This window comes from Gymnodraco acuticeps, unplaced genomic scaffold, assembly GCF_902827175.1.
Source record: "Gymnodraco acuticeps unplaced genomic scaffold, fGymAcu1.1, whole genome shotgun sequence".
Lineage (NCBI taxonomy): Eukaryota > Metazoa > Chordata > Actinopteri > Perciformes > Bathydraconidae > Gymnodraco > Gymnodraco acuticeps.
In genome coordinates this window covers 2,775,166-2,791,336 of record NW_022991286.1, presented here as the reverse complement: position 1 = coordinate 2,791,336, position 16,171 = coordinate 2,775,166, and the positions used below count along the sequence as shown (strand labels likewise).

General features: G+C 40.9%; 1 long non-coding RNA gene across 1 annotated transcript in view; it reads left to right on the top strand.

The window, feature by feature from the left end:
- The window catches only part of LOC117562136, a 110,956-nt gene that overhangs the window by 18,044 nt on the left and 76,741 nt on the right, over nt 1–16,171 (top strand). The window contains exon 2 of the long non-coding RNA XR_004571496.1: nt 14,543–14,596. This is a non-coding gene — a long non-coding RNA (uncharacterized LOC117562136). The remainder of the gene's footprint in view (nt 1–14,542; nt 14,597–16,171) is intronic.

Sequence of the window (16,171 nt, the reverse complement as noted above, 5' to 3'; positions counted from 1 at the left end):
ATTGCCCATTGATTATTTTCTTTTGCGCATCTCAAAGAAACAGACGTAAGTATTTCGCCTCAACGACTGGGTCAATACAAACAGAATTGACATTTATTAATTATAAAAATGTAAAAAACGCACTAACTAAAGTTGGCAAATCTGCTCAAACACTGAGTTTGTGTCAAAGTATAACTGCTTTAAAATCTTCACACAGCTTTTAGTTTTCATTAGCCATGTGTGCGCTCCTTTTGACACTAACCCAGGGGCTTTACAGTTATGTGGTACTTTTTGTTTTAACGACAATAATAATATTTGTTTGCAGTATGCACAAAACCATCCTCTACCATTTTAAGCACCTAGATCCTTTAGAGTATGGAACTTTCACAATCATTTTGTAATCTTCACTCCCAACCGAACAGTATTTTCCTTTTTCATCTGAGCACTGACTCTAGAAACATTTATTGGATTCTTCTAAGGATTTTATGCAACAGCTTCCGCCATACTCCTAGCTGCTGCTCCGTTGCTATGGCCTCTGTCCCCTTTTATTGCTGGTTTGTTGATTTAAAATGCATCAGTGGGGGTAATTTGCCTTAGCCTCCAAACACCAGAACTTTGGTATACTGTGAAAGAGAGTTTCCCCTGGTTGTTGGCAAGGGCTTGAATGTAGCAGACATTAATTTATATGTAAAAGTCCTCTGGCCTTAATAAAACACCATTTATTGACTGTGATTTACAACTTTAATAAAATCTTAAGGAAGAGGCTAACAGATTAGTGTAGTGCAGAGAAAAGAGAATGTAAGGTTCTAGCTGAAAAATGTAGCATACTAGAAAAGGGGATACATTGTGAATATAGAAAATAAAACGTTGTGAATCAACACAGACCTGGATAAATAAAAAAGTTGTTTGTTAACCTGCAGTGTCTATATGATTGATAGAGAGCCTCAGAAGCAAACAAACATATTTGTTTTTCAGTGTGAGGCACCAACTTTCTGTCATGCATCACACATCAGTCAGTCAGTCAGCTCTGCATCAGGTCATCCAACAGTCAGTGCTTCAGTCAGTAAGTTCATGATGCGGCCAGGCAAGCAGGCAGCTAGTCAGTGTTTGGGTGAGCATGAATAACACATAGTGTACAAAAGAAGGCTTTAGAAGTATCAAGCTCCTCAGTTCCTCTGAGCACAACTCATTTGACTCTATCTCTCAATTATTCCTCTTTCAGATAACTTGCTGGATTTCTTCATCTTTTCTCCCCTACCTCTCTGTCTGTTCCTCTGTCTCTTCATTATGCATCTTAGTGTATTTTACAGGGTTGGAATAACAGACATTTTCAGGATCATATTTGTATGTTTTGTCTCTACTGTGACTTGTTCCCATGCTATAATGTTCAAAAAGCTCTTTATTTGTCTCGACTTTCTGTACTGCAGCACCTCATTCACCCTTGGTCTGGAACCAGAGCCCAGTCTGCTCTGATTGGTTAGCTGGCCGGCTCTGTTGTGTTTGAATCATTTGAACTTTGAGCGCAGTGCTCTGTGATATTTTTGAACGGTGCATGTCGCCGAGGGACATGCCAGCACAGAGCTGGTTTACTTCGGATTATGTGAATGCAGCTAAAGCCTATCCCGTACAATGTGTTGGAGCACTAGCCAACAGAAGCAAAAGTGTTACAAAGTGATGTCACTATGTTACAGGAGTAAACAAAGGAGTACAATGGAGGCGTTCCATGCAGGGGGGGAGTGTGTGGGAGAGAAACTCCCTCTGGAGGAAGCTTTGGGAGTTGTAGCCTTTGCAGACCATTCATACGGAGCCTTGCATGGCATCTACAAGAAGTAGTGCAGACATCTTTCAATCAGAAGGTTGTTGGTGTGATCCAACATGTTGATGAATCCTTGGGCAAAATGTTTAACCCCTAGTTGTTGCCGATGGCCGACAGTGTGTAAATGTGTGAATGTTCAATCCTTGAGCAAATGTGGCACATTGCTCTATGAATAAGGTATGGATGGGTGCTTTATAACTTGCAGTATGTACAGTAAAGCGCTTTGAAGAGTCGGATAAAGACTGGATAAAGCACTTTATAAATACAGTCCATTCACATTTTACATGCACAGAATCCTATATAACACACACTACAGGAAAGAGAAAACACAAAAAGCATAATATGGCCTTTATAATCAAGCCATAAAGACAGAATTTTCTTTTTTCTTTTTACATGCCAGATCTCACAATTGAAACAGACGCTTTCCTCTTGAAGTTCACTGGGTTCATTGTGTCGTGCTTCTCCATTTTCCCCTCGGCTGCCATCTCTATTTATTTTACCGCCTTCAGTGGAAAAAAGTCATCTCTTGCCTGTGTGCCTGTTTCACACACACTTCCTCTCCGCTTCCTCTCTCTGCTGAGCCGTTAAAAAACACTCAGTGCGGTGCTCTATACGTGCCCCAGCAGAAGGTGCAGTATACTCTGGCAACTATAGCAACTTATGAGTTATAGCCCTGCAAGAGAGCCTAGAGCTGGAACACACTCAAAGGGGAGGGGGGGGGTTGTCCTCCGTCGGTGGTGACAGTGTGTGTGTCAGTGTGTAGGTACAGGGTGTTGCATTACTCTTTGGACCCAATGTGTCTATCCTCCAGTTTTACGTGCTTTATAAAGACTTGCTGATTGATTTGAGAAAATTAATGAAAAAGTGAAAAGATGTCATCAGCTCATACGTTGATTTGTTTTTACTAGACAAAGTTGTATTCAAGTTTTAGGAGAAGTATTCGGACACACTTCCTAATAAAGCCAAGTCATGCCTCAAGCCTTACGGCCCGTCCACACAGCTGCGTGCGTTGAAAGCTTCACCATTCACTTTGAATGGGGTGACGTCACTTTTCGCCGAACTGCTTTGTGGGAAGCGAAGCTTTGCTGGCGTAGCTCGCTGCAAAAGTTGAGCAATGTTCAACTTTTGAAGCCTCTGCAGAAGCGTCAGCCAATCGAATCATATGCCAGTACAAGCTCTAGCTAATCAAACCGCTGCTTGTGTGTCAGGGGCGGGAGATTCATGTGATTGGTTGTTGGTCGAGTTTCAGACACGCCCGCCGGCAAGCTTCAACGCACGCCGCTGTGTGGACGGGCCGTTAGAGACAGTACCTCTAAAGGCCAGACTTTCTGGTCCTTCTACAGTTTGCTTAGTGTGGAAAGGACAACATTCATTGCTGGATAAGGGCTTGAAATGTCCAGTTACACATATGATTCAGAGTTTCTGTATGTGTCATATAGTTGAATCACGATGGGTGCGGGATGAAGGTCTGTGCAAAAACGTTGCAAGTGTCAGTGTTTTTGGCACATTGTATGCTTCTATGCATTACTGCTCATGGTTAAAATGCAACACAGTACTCTGGGTTCTCATACCATATGCAGTTTGAATTGACATTTTGAAATCAACGGTTAAAGGGGCCATTACCCTTTTTTAGTTTTGCCTTTCCTTTGTGTTATATATGTTTTTTGTGCATGTAAATGGCCGGCAAAGGCGAAAATCACAAAGTTCCCTCGAGGGAGTTTCTCTCCCACACCCTGCCTGAAATTCCTCCATTTGACTCCTTTGTTTACTTCAGTAACATAGTGACATCACTATGTAACACTTGTACTTCTATTGGCTAGTGCTCCAAAACATTGTACCTGATAGGCTAAGGGGCGGGACATTTCCGACACATCTCTGGTTTCAGACAGAGGGTGAAAAGAGGTGCTGCAGCACAGGCAGTAGGAGAAGAATAAAGAGCTTTTTCAATATGAAATCAGGTAAACATTTCACAGTAGGGTTAGGGTTAGAAATAAAAATCATAATTGAGCTTCAAAAAGGTTTGTTATTCAAGTTACGGACACGGATTAAAATAGTTTCACATTGACTTTTATTTTCACAAAGGCTATTTCACCAGTTTCCTGGGAGAAAGAAGAAAGTAATATCAAACTTTTACAATTAACTTTAAGTGTGTAACATTTTGCTAACAAGAAGAGTATAATATTAACCTTGAGAAGTAAGACACCCCTCCATATTTAAACACCTATATTGGGGACTTTTGTATGGATATATACCTTATACTGGTTGAAACATTACTACTCAACTTCCTATGTGTGTGCATCTAGGTATTGAACAGTTTGTGGATATGACTTATGCTAATCAGAAACAAATAGTCTACAGGAGACTCACTTATTAGCATAATCAGAACCACCGTCAATAAAGTGTTACTGTGGAAATAAAAAAGGCCTGTGTAAGACAGGGAGATGGGAAGGAGGGAACTTTTGATGATGCAACTGGGTAGTAAAGCAACTAAACATCATCACTTGATTCCTCTCAGACAGGAATAGGGAGAAAGTGTCGCACAAAAGGTGAGCCCAGTCTGCCGATCTATCCTTCCACTCATCTCTCCCTCCCTTATCTCCCCCTTCCTCTGTCCTCTCCATCCCCTCTGTCTGTCCCCTCTGTGCTCCTGCTTTGTCTGGAGGACCCACACAAAAGAATGCTGCCTGTCATGGAGCGAGAGCAAAGGTCTTGGTTCTCCGGGGAGAAGGTGTGTGGGGGGGGGGGGGGGCAGCAGGGTGTCAGAGCTGTGGATATCCATTGTTGTTTCTGATCCGACGCCCACCTCACCCATCTCTCCTGTCTCCCATTTCCTTCTGTGTCCCTGTTTGCTCCGGTTTTTGCGAAGGATGGGAATTAGAAAAGGAAATAAGCCTGTTTAGCTCAGTCGCTGATTTAAGCGTTGGTGGTGTTACGTGCTATCTGCTCCTCCTCTTGTGGTGTTGGTTAATACCACCACAAGTATGTCATTATAAAATACAACTAATTGTTAAAGATGAAACCACTGCTATTTTGTTTACCTTCTTGGCTTTTAACACAATTCCTGTCTGCCTGTAATTGGAGACCACACATGTAAGAGTATAGTAATGTTTCCTCTCTTAACTTTTTGATTGATTCATTTAAATAAAAGTGTCAGTTAAATGTTCTTATAATATAGAAATACTTTAATTGATTGTTGCAGAACATTATCTTTTTTGACCTGACACGGTAATCAACGATTCAGATTGAACCTTTGCAGGGGTAATTGTAGTACTAAACTACCATATTGTCTAATTCTGCCTCTTTTTTGTTGCCTTTTATTTTACCTAGGTAAATGTTTGAATAGTGCATTTTCACTTATTTATAGTAAAGAATCTGTTTACTAATTATTTAGATTTTGTTTACATATTTACAACAAATTAACATATTTAAATCTATTTTAACGCCCACTAACTTTCTCTGAGCCTTTTGGCCACAACTAATTTTATCATCACCAATTATTTTCTGTCGAAGGACATCCAGATGTATTCAAAAAAGATGATCACATTCAGGCTTAAAAACAAAAAAAGAACAGCACAACATATATAAGTAATATTTTATGACTTCCTATTTCTTCAGTTCCAATTTCCAATATTGACAAGGACATATCCGAAGTGTCATCAATGGTAGTTTTGGAGTTTTGGAAGTTTAAAAGTAACATTGATTCACATTAGATAGCAGCCCTGTGATCTTTGAAAACCCTTAACTTTGACAAGCTTACAGTTACTGTTACTCTCAGCGTGCCTTTGTCTTTCATTCGAAAAGTTTGGGGATATCGTGGCCAAATATCAGTCAGTGTGCATCAAATGACAGTCAGCTCTCACAGACAAAAGTTCAGCCATGAGTCAGCGTCTTTATGATTACACTGGAGACCAAAAACCAGAGTTGACGACTCATGTCAAACTCTACTTGAACTGCTCCATGTTTGATCGATTAGTTGAATATTGAAGCTGTTACCATACATTAATCATATTCATAAATACAATGCCTGCTTGGTGAGGATTGGATACAACACACTGAGAGGCCAAATGTCTCAGATTGTATTAAAGATGGGAGATGCCTGGTGTTGTTGCCTCTGCATATTTTGCTCTTTAGCGGCGAGTGTTGCTATGCAGCAGTGTGGAGACAAATTGATTATGCAGTCCGGAGCCCAGACAGACGATTGTCTCCTGCCCTGCTTTGATTTGCTGAAATGTCATTCCGGCTGATGCCAGCGGTGATCATTTCCTCTCTGGCACAGTAAACACTAAATATTTACTGAGTGTGAATAATCTGTGGTTAAATCTGATGAAGTGGTCTGGAACATCAATGCTCTGCACATTGTGGCAAACAGAAATAGCTTTTATGTTGAATAGCTTCTCACATGGTTTCTGTAGCTTCACACTGATAGAACACGCGGAAAAAACTGAAACGTGGACTTTAATAAAATCAACAGATTTGACAAAACTGTATTAGGTTAGTTTGAATACATAATATTGAGTTGAAATGAAAATGATTAGGTTCAACTTAATATTGTTGCTTTCAACTAACCACTTAGTTATGTGACATGTATTCACATAATACATAGAGGGGGTTTGATGGGTTGCTTTTAAATTAATTTAATATACAAATGGTAAGAAACAAACCTCTAACAACAATGTGTTTTCTCATTATTTATTTTATTTTATTTTACCTTTATACAGGATAGGTCTCATTGAGATTAAAAATCTCTTTTTCAAGAGAGTCCTAAATCTGAAATGTTAGCATAGATTCTCAATTGTTCACAAATATTATTGGTTAAATGTTACAAAAAGTGATTTTCAGGGATCTCTGAATGTCTATCAGAGCCTCAGCAGACGGTGTGCTGTTACTGTCTGTACTGTAGTGTCTCTGTTGCACCAGCAGATGGGGAAAGGAAACGTCGTAATGTGCAGAGGGAGACCACTGCAGGCCTCATTCTGCTCTGTTCACTGATTTTCTGTTATTCAATGAGACAAAAGTTGTTTCGTATGACTAAAGTCAAAACTAGGGATATTTTCATTATTTTCCAAATGCACAACTTCTTTTGATTTAGCCAGAACAAATACATTTACTTTTAATTTGTCATGACAAAATGTGTTGTTCAGAGTTTCATTATAAAACTGTATTGATGTTCAAAAGTCAAGAAACTGCTCATTTGTGCATGTCTTATAATAAAATATTATAACTTGTTCATTTAAATTACAATAAAAAAAGGTTAAAGCAACCAAAAAAGTCAAAGACTTGACATTATAGAAACGCATACTTTCTTATCAAAGTGACTCAATGTGATTAAAACACAATCTTGTAAATGTCATATCATTATTATTACTTATTATTCATCATTCAATCAAAAATATGTACATAAATAGGATTCTTAAATTATATTTGAATAAAATCTTGCATTAATTCTCAGGGTTTTCTCAATTTCTAATCATCTTTGACCCCACATACCTTCAACAGAAATGTAAGATGTGTAAGATTCCAAAAGTTTGCAAATTACATAAATTATTAATGCAGGTCAAATTGTCATGACAACATTTTCAAATGTCATCTTTAATCATTTGACTTCAATAACGGCTCTTCCAAACGGCCCTCCGTCGCTTCAGCTTGATAAAGTTAAGATTGATTTAAAATTGCATAGGGGGGGGGGGGGGGAGAGAGGAGGGGGGGGATCGAGTTACCCCGGCGCTTTAGAGAACGCACTATACATACAAGATAAACGAAACACATACACACTATGCCGCTCTCTCATATGCGCATGCACCCTGTAAGGAGTGTCTCTGGGAGATGATTTCCTTCCCTTGCGTGTCGTCCCCCTCGCGTCCCCCCTCCCGGCGCTGGGCCCCCTCCCCTCTGCTACGCAGTGTAAACACAGTGTTCCAGAGGAATGTTGGACTCCCTGACCTCCGCTGCAGTTCACTCGGTTCAGCCTGGCCGCGCTGTGCTCCAGCATCATCATCAGCAGCCCTCTCCCCACTACCCCCACCCCCCCCCTCCAGAGCCCCTTCACTCTCTCTGTTTCCCCCCCCGCCTTCTTCTTCTTCTTCTTCTTCTTCTTCTTCTTCTTCTTCTTCTTCTTCTTCTTCTTCTTCTTCTTCTTCTTCTTCTTCTTCTTCTTCTTCTTCTTCTTCTTCTTCTTCTTCCCCCATATTTTCTCTCCTCTCCACCACCACCTCTCTTTTTCTTCCCCTCCTCTCTCCCCCACCCCTTTATTTATTTCCACTTTACCTCACTGTCATTTTACAGCATAGAAGTGCCTCTTTGCTATCCTCTTCTTTATGTCTGGTTTCTTCACAACATTAGAGAAGACCTGCAGCATGTGGTAGATTTAGCAACAATATTTCACATGCAAACATGATGAACGCACCCTAACACACACACACATCATGCTCCGACGCCATTGTGTGCGCAGCCTGGCGCATTCACCCCCCCTCCTCACCTCAGCCCACAGTGGACCGAGGTTCCTAGAAACAGGATACAGAGAGACAGAGGCTTAAGTGTCTCTGCTGCACGACGAGGTGTTGGAGTGAAGAGAAAGTATCCCGTCTCTCCTCGGTTTGATTACCGAGGGTGGAAAGATGGCCAGAGCGGACATATGCTGTTTCCCCTGACCGCGCCGTTTTCAACGTGCCGAGGTTCAGGGGGTTTAATTGCTGCAGGATATAGCAGATTATAAATACATGCAGCCAGTCATCACAGGTCACGTTGAATGAGAGCGTTTGTGTATTTGTAATGGATGCTGCTAGTGCTGCGGGGGCTACGAGGGGGCAACTGCGTCCCAGCCAGCAAATCAGCCGGCTAGTTTTATAGCCAGTCTGTGTGTGTGACTGTCAGGCTGCCAGCTAACCTGAGCAGAGGGTCAGAATGAATACTATTACCAACATTATGAACGCGAACACAGCGAGATGCAGACCCCGTGAGCCTCACTGCAGTTCAACAATAAAGTATTCATAACATAATTACCTCTGTCATATTGAAGTATGACAGATAAGCAGTATTTTATTGTAGCAGGTAGATTTAGAACCTACTTTTAAATACTTAACTTACTTTTATATATCTTGCTGTCTGTTCATTTTTAACCCTTTAGTTTTTAAAGGGTTTTGGTTCGTTTGAAACATACATCTAAGATACAATTAGGGGAGCAAAACGTACCTTTGAAATAATCAAATTAAGTATAAGTTCTCCCAAATAGTGCAGTACTTGGGTAACGGTACTTTTTCGCTATACTGAGTTCGAGTCCATTAACTTAGAAAAATCAAACAAAGTAGAGCAGAATATAAAAGTGCTAGTAATTAAAAAGGTACGTTTCAAGTTTTGTTTTGCTAAAAAATTATGTTAATGTGACACTTACACAACCAGTTTCAAAAACAACCCTGTGTCTTGAGTAGTCCCAGTGGGTTCTGGGTAATGGTAACTTAATGTTGTGTTATAGCTAAATGGATAATCAATCAATCAACCAACCCACCCAAACCTCCCTTCGCTCCATCCATCACGTTGTAGGGATGGGAATTGGAGACCTAGTGGATGAATGTATTTAAAAAATATATGATGAATATGGTTTGGTATACTTTGCACCCATAGTGAACTATTGATCGCATGACACATCAATATGTACTGTATTGGATCTTTTAGTACAAAACTTCAAGGTCATCATCATCAATATCTGCATCATCAGCATGACTTTCCCTTTCCTGAAATGTTTCCCCTTAACATTACCCTTAACTTCAGCTTCTCCATATCTTTTGTCCCTCCATCTCTTCCCTGATTTCAGACCATCCTTATGTTCGCCACTGCCAGTTTCTACGTTATCATTTACTATTGCTCCTCATACTTTTGGGGCCTGCATGAAAGCACGGCCAATTACCCTGGTGGTGTAATTGTTGCACAGATATAAAGGAAATGATGATGCTGGTGGGGGAACATGTGGTGGCTTGTGTTGCGTTGACAGGGAAGAGGAACTTGGCTGACCTCTGCTGGGCTCTGACAGGCAGTGTTGCAGATGTTCATCACAGTTAATGATTTAGGATGTATATTCTTCCTCTGGTTTTTATTAGCCGCATAATGGCTTTAGGGATCAATGCTGCATCCTTGACCAGCATCAGTTCAGCCGCTGTAACTACAAGTCATTAGTGTGGTAAAACATATGGCTTTTTAAATATTCTCACATTACAGACCCCTATGTAAAGGCAAAAAAGTGCATGTTTTCTGATTGGGGATTTCGCACCCCATCATTGACCGCACACGTAAGAAAGAGTGCAGACTTAACTGAGAAGGGAAAAGAAGAATGATGGAGGGAGGGAGAGCACGCAGAGTGAGCGAGCGAGCGGGAGAGATCGAGGGAAGCAGATGGCTGGCAATATAGCCTGCTAAATTATTCATCCAGGCTGGAGTCTGGAGATAGATGGATGGGAGCTGGCATGGACACTTTTATTAGGATTCCAAGAGCTGCGATGAGAGTGGTTCTAAACACCGTGATTGCCTTCTGAGACCGAGAAAAGTAATTGCATCAGGTCTGGGAAAAGCCATTTGCTGCGGGAATGAAATCTCCTGTATTAAATGCAAATGAAATCAGGAAAGATATACAGAACTTGTGAAGCATAACAATATGTTTTAGCTGGGGTAATTTATGTATGAAGGGTAATGTTTGTGAGTGCAACAAGGAAAAATAAATAAGAAGAATCTTATACAAATGTCTTTAAAGGTTCCCTGTTATGATACTTTTCAGGTTCATATTTGTATGTAGTGTCTCTACTGGGACATGTCTCCACGCTATAATGTTCAAAAAGCTCTTTATTTTTCTCATACTGCCTGTGCTGCAGCACCTCTTTTCACCCTCTGTCTGAAACCAGAGCCCAGTCTGCTCTGATTGGTTACCTGGCCGGCTCTGTCGTGATTAGTGTCTGGGAGGGAAACTCTTTGAGATGTTAGCCTTTGCAGACCGTTTACATGCACACAAACCTATATAAGAGCCTACAGGAAAGGGAAAACCCAGAAAAAGAATGAAGGAACACCTCTAGCGTTCTCCATATGAGGGGATCCAGGGGGCTGCGTGTTGTCTGAAGATTGTCCCGGCTGCCCTCGACAGTTTGAAGTTCACAACAAGTTGTCTCAACAGTGACAGGGAATACAAATGAAAAATGGCCTGGAGGGGAAACAGCCTGGTTCGTAAAATAAGATTTGTGTTGCAGAAAAGAGTCCTTGGCTAGGTTTAGGGTTGTCCCCACTTACTGAGGAACAAATTAAGTTCTACACGTCCTCCCTTTTTAGAGGATATCAAATTGGACTGATCCAATTAATCACAAATATCAACCATATCAATCCTTTATTTGCCTAAATACAGGTGTGGTTTATTTCCCCTCAGTTTAACATATAAAGACGGTAAATATGCTTTCTCCGTTCTATTTGTCCTCTTCTCAAATAAAATAAAATGTATATGTAAACTCAATATCACAAATTCAGAATGTGCCTCTTTGACAATCTGTAAAGCATATGACGCCGCCTGTCCTGAGACCCTTGCAGCGGATAGGGAAACATGTGCATGTTATATTATTCTACCAGATTCAAAGACTCACAGAGATGCGCACGCACACTCCTGAGCAGAGGGCTGCGGGGAAATAGAGCAGAGAGGAAGCTGCGTTCCTTCGCCAAAGCACGGCTGTCTGGTGTCATGGCAACCGGTGCAGATTACCCCATCCTCCATCAGACAGGGAGAGGAGAGAGGGATGGGCCCACACGTGCACATCACACACACACATGCACATATGGGAATGCATGTTGCACAACATCTAAATTCCCCTTATAGTGTTGACATGTTATTATTTCAATGTATGCTTTTCTACATTAGTGATGTTGTCATCAGTAAAAAAAACATGAATCAATGAGACGGTGGGTGTAAAAGGTAGCGAGGAAAAAAAACAAAGAGGGCGGGATCTTGAAAGGCGAGCGGTGAAGAGAGTGGTGCAGCGAGAGGTTGAGATGTGTGGAGGGGCCATAAACATATAGTAGAGCTAAATACGTCTGGGGGATATACTGTTATTAAAAGCAGTAAGGTTATCCAACAGGCCGCTTTACTGTGGGGGCGGACGCTTTGATACCGGCTAACGCATTTCAGGCCGCCAGAGTCCTATTGAAGGCAATTTAGCAGGAGATATTCTGCTTTAAGTGTGTGTGTATGTGTAGGTTAGTGCTGCAGCCTGGGAGGAGGGGGGTGGGGAGAGGAGGGATGCTGGAGCAGGATGATGGCAGAGGCAGTGAGACATGACAGCAAGAGAGGAGAGGGTGGGGGGGGAGAGGATAATTTTAGAGTCTGCATGAGGGTAGCTGGAGATTTTTGTAGCAAAAAGAGAGAAAGGGTGCAGAGGAGATAAATGGCACAAGCGTGAGGAGAAGGGAAGGGGCGGGAGACAGAAAAGGAGCAGTGGGAGGGGGGGAGGGAGTCGAGGCCGTTTGAGGATAACGCCTCCCAAATTGACTGCGGCACAGCCATCGTCCACAGTTACATCACAGCTGAGCTCAAACTCGGGATGAACCCGTCTCCCTCGCTGTCTCTTTGTGTCTGTGTTTATGCCAACCTTAAAAACGCCTCAAAGCTGACATTTGACCGTCCGGCGCCAAAGAAAAGTAGTCTGAGCGTGTGCCATGGGATGTATCATGTTTTAAAGACGTACGGGCTCCGACTAAAATTCTGAACAGACGGTTTTTTTTTTTTCCTTTGTCTTTGTGCCGCAGTCATCATCGGCGGCAGCAACACGGTTGTAATCAGCCTCATTAAGACTCTTGTACACATTGTAAATCGTAAACAAGGCTCCAGACTAATTTTAGAAGTCTGCACAGAAGCCTGTGACTAAAAATCTATTTGCCATAATCATTATAATCAACTTCTGCACACAATGTAACTCTGCTCTAAGAAAGACATATCCACTCAGTGCTGGCCGGCCTGTGACTCTCAGAAGATTAATATTAATGATATTTTTTTGCTTTATTAATGCACTGAAAAGTGCATTGGTCTTTTCCAGCATCATGCTTCAATCTCATAGCTGCACACACACACACACACACACACACACACACACACACACACACACACACACACACACACACACACACACACACACACACACACACACACACACACACACACACACACACACACACACACACACACACTCAGGCCAACCCTGTCTCCTCAACATTACGTTCCCACAGAACTACACTGCATTCTCAATAACGTTTAGCTAGAGAGTATGTGGGAACGTAATGTTGAGGAGACAGGGTTGCTCGGGCAGTAGATCCACATATCATCAATAAGTCCTAAACACAGAAATGAGTTAGCATTTTAGCTCTTCTGGGCTTTGGAATACTTTTCGATGAAATACCTGAAATAAGGTCTGTGGTCAATACAAAGTTACGAGATTTTCACATTTTGTTCAACGACAGAAAAATATGTCAGTAATATCCCACTGGTAAGTGTCAGAAGCTTCCAAGTGTCATTGAAGTGGCTGAATGAGACTTGTAAATGTTGTCACAACGAACATTACCCGCCGCAGCTTAGCGGTCTTTAGCTATTACCATACTTCTGTGGAGAATATATACTCTTCAACTAGCATACCAGTGGAGATGTGTCTGCACAGAGGAGCTCTCGGTATTTAGAAATCAATTTGCATCATTGCCATAATAAGTTATAAATCATGTTTGTACGTTCTGTGGTTAACACAAGCTAACGACAAAACGTCTGAAGCTTCTATATGTCGTGGCTAAATGAGACTATTATCAGTCATCACGCCGAACACCAGTCTGCCTTTAGCTTAATGGAAGTCAATGTTAGCTTGCTAATGCATTTACACTTCAACAATCATAAAAGTGGTGTTATTATGTGGAGATTATTGTGCCGAACAAATAAACGTGTGCTTGACACAAATCTTATCTTCTGCAATATGCCAAAATCCAATAATAAAAAAAACCCAATTGGCTATTTGTCGGCGGGAACTGTTGCCCGTGATGCTAACTTATATGTTGGCCAAAAAGAGCAGGTCCTCGCTGCACCACTCAATACATCGTTATATGGAATGGTGCTGATTCACCTTCCTCTCCCATATTTGTTATTTTAAAATATATTATTTTATGCCAATTTGTTTTAGGCACTAAAAAGGAACAGACATCAACTAAACGTGAACATATTTGACACTGAATTCTCAAACAAAGTAAATTGGATTAGAATCACAGACGCCGCCTTGTATCTATAATTAGCTGCACCTGTGTTAAAGGTTGAGGTTATTTGACGCCTTCAAAAGGGCCCTCAAGTCCCATCTGTTTGCCAAGGCTTTTGGCCCCTAAATCGATCTGTTGTTTTTGCCCTATTACTTGTAAAGCGACCTTGGGTCCCTTGAAAGGCGCTATATAAATCCAAGCTATTATTATTATTATTATTATTGAGCATTCCATCATGGTTTTACCATTAAACCAAAACCTACTATCATTTGACGCATGAACATCTGCAAGGAGAAGAAAAAGGGAATAAACCACCTTTTGTCTTTTTTACTCATGCAGGTCAGATTGACACAAATGTTTTTTACATTATCCAATGTAGGAACATTGCGATGGTTTGTACTTAAATGGATGAAGTTAAATAATTTGATAGTAACCAGCTTCCCAGTTGGCTTAGTGTCTCTAACTATATAGATATTAACCTGGCTTTTCTCTTCTTCCCCTCAGGAGCTGCTGGAAAGCAGACTGGAAACTACTACAGATGAAACCTGGCAGTGATTTGTAAGTACTGGTGTTATAAACTTTGTATATTTAAGTAGATGAAAGCAAATGTGTATAAGACCAACATGCCCATGCTAAAACTCATGTGAAACGAGTCATATATGACAGGGAAATCTATTTAAAAATGAATAGCCATACAGGCAAATCAGTTGAATATATATATTTTTAAATCTTGTATTTGCAAAACACTTTATCTTCTTGATGCAGGGGACATTTTAACACTGCTATTACTGAAGAGTGTTGAACATGTATTCCCGTGTCCTCTCCATCCCACTTTCTGTGGGATGCAGCTGTTAGCGTTGTGTGGTCATCACCCTATAAATACAGCAGCTGGCTGATGGACCCTGCAGCAGCTGAGGTCTGCCTCATATACCTTTGGACACATAATGTACACACAGATACAAATGTGCACAAATACACACACACTATTTATTGTTGTTGTAAAATAATCTCCAACACTCTTTCTACTTGGAGAGTCAACATAAGTACATTAGCATCGTTTCCCTTCTCTTTTCTGTACAGAATTCCTGAAATGCAGTCTAAATACAATCACAGTACATCCCTGGCTATAATGGCCAGATTCAAGATTCAAGGCTTCTATTGTCATTTATACATAGCTACAGTGTAGCTATGTCGATGAAAAATCTTAGGTCCTAGGCTCCTCCAACAGTGCAACACAATAAAACAGATACAATAGTAAGTAAATACAATAAAATAGAATAGAATAGTAGTGCCATAAGAGTCTATATACAAGTGATACATCATTTGTAAGTTACAAACAGATGAATATTATGGATGTTCTTAGTTCAGGTGTTTAACAGTCTTCTGGCCTGTGGGATGAAGCTGTCCCTGAGTCTGGTGGTTTTAGTCCGGATGCTGCCGTACCGCCTGCCAGAAGGCGTTATGAATTATGGGACCATTCAGTCTACTGCGATTGGGAAGATCAATGACTCATTTATATAATAGCCAGTGCTCATTTAGAATAATGCTCTTTTATTTTACTATTTCTTTATTGTAAAAAACATCATGCTGTTGCTATGGAGAAAAGTAATGAAAAAAAAGTTTTACTGCAAGGAATTCTTGAGAACAAACCGTTAAACATAATTAAAAGTATGACACAGTTGATATTACCGAAATCAAGCATGAGATATTACTCTTATAAAAAATAGCATACCATCCAAATATACCTGTGATGCCCTCAATGGTTACATTACTATTTTCAAACCACTCATGTTGACGTATGTTTTGTCTATATATCGTTTATTTATCACATACTTATTGGTGTTAACCCATCACCAAGTGACCCTTAGCTACGGTGGCCGACAGGTGCAAACGCGCTACAACGGCCCAAAACACTTCCATCAGGAGAAACGCGCTGCAGCTTCAGAAACGATGCTAATATAAAAACACATACGATCCAAAACACATCACAGAAGAAATACATTTACCTTGACAACAGATGCGCAGCATTTAGAAAAACATTCACCAACTTGACGAAACATAAACAGAGTTTACTAAAAGCACGAACGAAACACAGCAAATACAAAACTCAATTACAACGGAATTGGGGACACT